Raw genomic sequence first — 6,436 nt, 5'->3', positions numbered from 1 at the left:
ATTTAAAGGGTAAGACGAACAGGTTGGATAAAATATCAAAGGTTGGTCAAGGCAGTGATCCAATACATCAAACGCCAGGCTAAATGCCGAATACAAGGCGACAGCAAACTAGCAATCATGAAGTTAATTACTTTCATGGATGGGAATGCATAAAATGGGGAAGAACTTCATAGGGAAGGATCAATCAGGTGTGACCAATTTTCCCATCAGCCATAGCCGATTGGCTGCAATGCCCTTCTCTGGGCACTAGTGGCGCTGTCAAAGGGCAAAAGGTGGCCACGTTTCCGCATACCCATCTAGAGGGATAGGGTGGCATGCAATCCTGCTGTAGGAGTCGGCTCACAGAAGTGTCTTACTCGCCATAGAGGAAAACTGTGACGTAAGTTTGCAGCAGTACCCTTTATGAAAGATGATGTTTTCCATGAACTCCCTATTTTGTTTGTCATCACCTCAAATACTCCTTGACATGCATACAAACTATCTAAATATCCAAGTACTATACTGTGGTTTCTCTTCAGATCGCATAAATCTACCGCCTTTTACTAAAGATTTCCGTGGAGAGGAACAATTATAAGTTTCAATTAATTTTTTGAGGTCTGGTTAACAACAAAAATAAAATATCCAAGTACTGAGTGCATGCACTGCCATTTGTAAACAGTTATCATGCCTGTTTTGTAACTTCTACCTTAAAGCCTGAAAACCATCACGTGTCATGAGGGATCACAGTTGTAGCAAAACTGTGAATATAGAGGAGATCACCATGGGCTCGATTCACAAAGCGGTGCTAACCCAGTTAGCATGCCTAAAAGACTTTAGGCGTGATAACCATTGCACCACGCTGGTGAAAAGCCAGTTTAGGCATGATAAGTTTAGGTGTGATAAGTTTAGGTGTGATAAGTTTAGATAAGTGTAGATAGCGTGCAAAGTCCCGCACGCAAAGCAGCGCCATTAAACTCTATGCGAAGTGCACCAGACTTTGCTAGCGCAAAACTTTTGATCAGCTGTGCACTACGGTGCTAACGCAGTTGGTGCTTAAACTTATCATGCCTAAACTTATCACGCCTAAACTTATCACGCCTAAACTTATCACACCTAAACTTATCATGCCTAAACTGAGTTTAGGCATGATAAAGGGCTTTTCACCAGCGTGCTAACTGTTAGCACCGCTTTGTGAATCAGGCCCCATGTGTCCAGCTGTAGATCTGGAGAACACAACTTGTTACAGATGATCACAGATGTGCTGCTACCTGTAAGTCACTGTAATGAATACCCAGCTGTTCTTCCATATAGTGGGAAATGCGTGTGATGGTTGCTGCACAACAGCCCTCCATAAATAAAGTTTACAGGAGCATCGCACAATTAAAGGGGTAGCTGATAAAAGAGGGTGGCTGAATGTGAAAGGGTTAATCCCAATGGTCTGCTCTCTGCTTGTCCTGTCATCGTCATGGTGACCTCAATGTGTGCAGCACTGCGACTCCTAGAAAAACGCAATTCAATCACAGGAGATAGACTCAGCAGGGAAGCAAAAACCAATCTAGTCTTCCAGGCGCGGAGGAAGGCAGTGAAGTTAGACGCTTTGTAATACAGGATAATAATAGACAATCTGGGCAGATGGACGATTTGCAGCACATCACCATTAGCACCAGTAGCGCAGGAGGTGGACAGCAGCGCTCTCCTATGGTAGATTGCTTCAACATTATAACACCTAATGAACACCTAAATAAATAACTTCTGGAGGATGTTAACAACACGGAAAGGTGTTCTTAGGAAGAAGAAGCCTGTGGACATCTGAGGTTGGCAATTGTGTAGATCAGTGATGTCAAACTCCAGTCCTCAAGGGCCAAAGTCCTCACACATTTTTTGTACACTTCAAATTAATTGATGGGAATTAGGAAAGGTGTGGTTCATGAGGTAGAACTCATCTCTATTTTTTATTCTTAAACACTAGCATGGATACTTCAAAGTCTATAGCTTGACACCAGTGGTGTTGATAGATATGTAGACTCACTGGACTTGATTTATTAATGTATCTCCATAGATCTCCATGCACTTCCAGTGAGGGTATCATAGAGAGCCAGCAAAAATGGACTGGATTACAGCAGAGTACTGGTTTTCCGGGACTCTATCAACTGTCAGCCTCAATTAACTAGCTGTTAAGGGGGATGCTGTGTCCTACAGGAAGTGTAGATGCAAGAAGTGAAGAGGAAAGGTGCCTGGAACCTTTGTACAGGTAGTCCCCGACTTACGAATGCCCGACTTATGAACGACCTGCCGATACGACCGAGTAAAAAAAATAAATACATTTCTGTAACGATCGGTGTCAGCACGCAGAGAGAATCTGATTATTGGTGATCTGCAGTATCACCAAGAATACAGATCTATACCTGATTATGGATGATCTGCAGAATCACCAATAATACAGATATAGTGCTAACCTCTGGACACCTCTAGATATATATATGAGTGTTTGGTGTAACAGTATGACTTTGAGCAACCCACCTGATGAACAGGTGACCCTAAGCAGTACAAAAGACACTGCTATGGAGAGTACAGAAACCTTCCAGCAGCCTGAGACTCTCCAAGGGGTGGAGTCAGGCTGAAGGTAGGAAGGACCAGAGAGTGACACCTGAAGGTGGATGCCACTGACTGATCTTGGAGACTATCTCTTAAGTGGAGAGAGATAGCTCTCGAGGTCGGGCAAGCCAGGTCGGCAACACACAGACAGATAAAGTATAAAGACAGAAGGCTGATTCGGTATCCAAGTCAGGCAGGGTTTGGCAACGTGATATCAGATATGCGTGGTACCGAATCAGAAAGCAGAGGGATAGTCAGGAAAGCAACAGGTCATAACAAATATCAAACAATGCCTAGTCTTAGGTGTGAGGTCCGTGGTCTCTACACCCTGGAACTAGTCTGATGTATAACAGAATGATAACACAAGTTCCCTAGTCTTGGGTGTGAGGTCCGTGGTCTCTACACCCTGGAACTAGTCTGATGTATAACAGAATGATAACACAAGTTCCCTAGTCTTGGGTGTGAGGTCCGTGGTCTCTACACCCTGGAACTAGTCTGAAGTATAACAGAATAATAACACAAGTAATCTGGCTCAGTGTGAATTCCCAGGTCCTCCTGGTTCAAACACACTGTTGGATCTGACTAAGGTCTGAGTGCTTCCACGTAGTGATCGCAACGGCAGACCATTTCAGAGTGGCCAGCAGTAACCATATATAGAGCAGTGTTCTCTGGCGCCACCCTAAAGTGATCAACCAATGGTTACCAGCTCTGAGGTCAGCTGACCGGCCTGGTCAGCTGATCCCCCCTTGACCATCATAAAAATTCTGCCTTTCAGCGCATGCGCGCGTATTCCTAAACCTGTGTGAACTAACAGGCTCAGCCACACCAGCTGCACGCTGCTGCGTTCAAACCGCCACACTGGACGCGGAACCAGCCGCCTTGCTGTCAGTACATGCGGCGGCTTCTCCGCGTTTTCTCACAATTTCATACATAAATAATAAATACATAATTGGACTTTAATGTTTTTGAGAACATTTTAAAAAAATCAAAGAATAAATGGCTTGTAAACTTGTATAAGCATGTACAGAGGGCAGAGGTGACATAGAGGGGGACACTGGAGGCACAGGGGGGCACAGGGGAGGTACAGGGGACAGAGATGACACAATGTTCCGACTTAAGAACAGATTCAGGTTAAGAACAAACCTACAGTCCCTATCTTGTTGTTAACCAGAGACAGCCTGTAAGTGGTTTCTGTTGCACACTGCTCTGTATGCCCTCGAATCTTAACATAAGTCTTTAGTTTTCCCTGCAGCAGAAAATAAACAGCTCTTTCCCATATCAGGGCTAAGACTAATTCTGAGCAGTGGCGTAGCTGAAGAGCTTGGGACCCCAGTCCGAGTTTAATATGGGGTCCCATGCACTCTTTGGATATGAAGCTCCAGAACCTACCACGGACAGCTGCAGTGTCAGAGAGGTGTAATCAGAGTAAGTAAACTTAAGGATTACTACTATTCAATGCTTATATACAAGTGTTCATAACCAGCAGAGCACCAATAAAAAGCCAATAAGATGTATGAAGGAGGGCCCCTAGTGGGTCCCTCTGGTGCAGTTGCTACCTCTGCACAGTCTATTGCTATGCCACTGATTCTGAGCTTTTCTTTCTGGCTTCTCCTGTGCCGGGGCTACAACATGCCTTGGGTTTTTCTTTTACCAGTTGCTTCATACCAACCAGGATCTCTCCAGTAGCAAGTCTTATCTACACTGGGACCTACACTAGGCCTTGAGTTGTCCTGCTGCTGGGACCACACAGAGCTTTGGGCCTTTTCTTCAACAGAACATGAGCAACATGCTGCTAATTTATGTGCCAGGACCTATGTGCAGCTTTGGGTCTTTTCTGTGCCAAGAGCTACACACTACTAGGTAATTCCCAGTGATGCTGATCCAAGGATTTTATCTAACTGGCATCTGGAGTGGGGAAGGAAGGAGTCCCTTTTAAAGTAATCCTATGAGAATCTGTTATGCAAAAAATGTACAAGTGAAATTCCAAAAATTAGAATATTGTGAAAAAGTCCATTTATTTCAGTAAATCAACTTAAAAGGTGAAACTAATAAATGAAATAGGAACCCCTTCCTTTGCAGGTGCTTTGGATTAGTTAGCTGATTTGAGCCTAGAATATTGGCCATTTTCACAATATTCTAATTGCTCTGAGATATTGGGGTTCTCATAAGCTGTAAGCCATAATCATCAAAATAACAAATAAAGGCTTGAAATAGCTTTGCATGTAATGCATACATGTCAAACTCTCAGCCATCAAATTTGGCCCCCAAGTGTTTTCCCCACTTTGCATTACATTTGGCCCACTCCAGTCCACCAGAGAAGCTATATTGAAGATTAAGCCCTAGAACACCAGGGAAGCCATATGAGGGAGGTAGGGGGGAAGCACTAAATACCAGGAAACTGTATGGGGGAGGGGGCTACTAGACATTGGTGAACTGTATAAGGGAGGGATATGGGCCACTAGACACCAGGGAACTGTATAGGGCAGTGTGGGGGCCACTAGACACCAGAGAACTGTATAGGGGTTGGCGGGAGGCCATTAGACACCAGGGAACTGTATAGGGGAGGGAGGACCACTAGACGCCAGGGAACTGTAAAGGGAGGGAGAAGGACCACTAGACACCAGGGAACTGAATAGGGTTTGGAAGGGGGCCATTAGACACCAGGGAGGAAGGTGGCCAGTAGACATCGAGGTTGGCCTGCAACTTGGTCCCAGTATTCCATTTCAACCCACTTTGTATTTGAGTTTGACACCCCTGATGTAATGAGTCTATTTCATATGTTAGCTCCACATTTTAAGTTGAATCACTGAAATAAATGGACTTTTGCTTGATATTCTACTATTTCGAGTTTCACCTGTAGATACTCGTGAGAGGAAGCCTATGGAACCTCCCATCCTCTCCTTCCCTCCATTTCAACACTGGGACCCCCAATGTTTAAGGCCATGTTCCCATATGAGGACAAGGGAGTAGAAAAGCCAAATGCTCTGAAACCCCCAAAACAGGAAACCTCCACCGGTGCAGGATCAGGCAAGCCACGCCAAAAGTAAAATCAACAAAGGAGGATCCGCAGTCACAGCGAAGTTGTAAAAGCTGGTATTCTTTATTGAAAAACGCCACAAAAAATGACACACATAGGACCAGGAAACGACTGACGCGTATCGGGCTCAAAATCTGCCCTTAATCATAGTCATATGATTAAGACTAGACTATGATTAAGGGCAGATTTTTCAATAAAGAATACCAGCTTTTACAACTTCGCTGTGACTGCGGATCCTCCTTTGTTCATATGAGGACAAGCATGGCCGCATTGTGTAGGCGCTGGACAGCCTGCACCTGCACAGTAGCACACAGCTGCTGCTCAATCTTGGCAAAAACAGCTAAGCCCGCTTGGCTACGTGCTAGTGCACAGGCTTGCGGGGGTGTTAGCACTGGGATGTAGAGAAGGAGGATGAGGGGGAAGCCTCTCTCGAGGTAAGTACCCAAGTTGGGCACTTTTTCTTCCCTTCAGGGTTACTTTAAGAGACTAATTGGTGCAAGCCTTATAAGTGTTCTTTGTCTTCCTCTGGATCAACTGGAATGTGTGAGAGTGCAGGAGAGTGCTGTTTTTTCTGTAGCAGAGTCTATAAGCAGTCTTGCGTCTTTTTGATACACAGTATGAGGATTGTTTTATTTTTGTACATCATTGTTATGTCAGCTGTCATCGGAACACCAATTGGTAATCTCCTTTAAAGCTGAAGACTCCCCTGATCGGATGAGGTTTGGATGGTGACCCATTCTTAGTATCCACAGCCAAGCCGTTTATCACCTGTTTCTATACAGAGTGTATAATGATTGAGTTTTCCCATCATGCACTGCTTGTGAT

The 6,436-nt window shown here is 44.7% G+C and overlaps 1 non-coding gene across 1 annotated transcript; it reads left to right on the top strand.

Annotated features, from left to right (window-relative positions):
* The first annotated feature begins 498 nt into the window (after positions 1–498).
* On the top strand, positions 499–614 carry LOC137523149 (U5 spliceosomal RNA). Its single transcript, XR_011022512.1, has one exon. It is a non-coding gene; the product is annotated as a U5 spliceosomal RNA (small nuclear RNA).
* The last annotated feature ends 5,822 nt before the right edge of the window (positions 615–6,436 follow it).

The sequence above is a fragment of the Hyperolius riggenbachi genome, chromosome 6 (genome assembly GCF_040937935.1).
Source record: "Hyperolius riggenbachi isolate aHypRig1 chromosome 6, aHypRig1.pri, whole genome shotgun sequence".
NCBI classification, from domain to species: domain Eukaryota; kingdom Metazoa; phylum Chordata; class Amphibia; order Anura; family Hyperoliidae; genus Hyperolius; species Hyperolius riggenbachi.
Note: the sequence above shows the minus strand (reverse complement) of the source record. Positions and strands in the feature narration are given on the sequence as shown.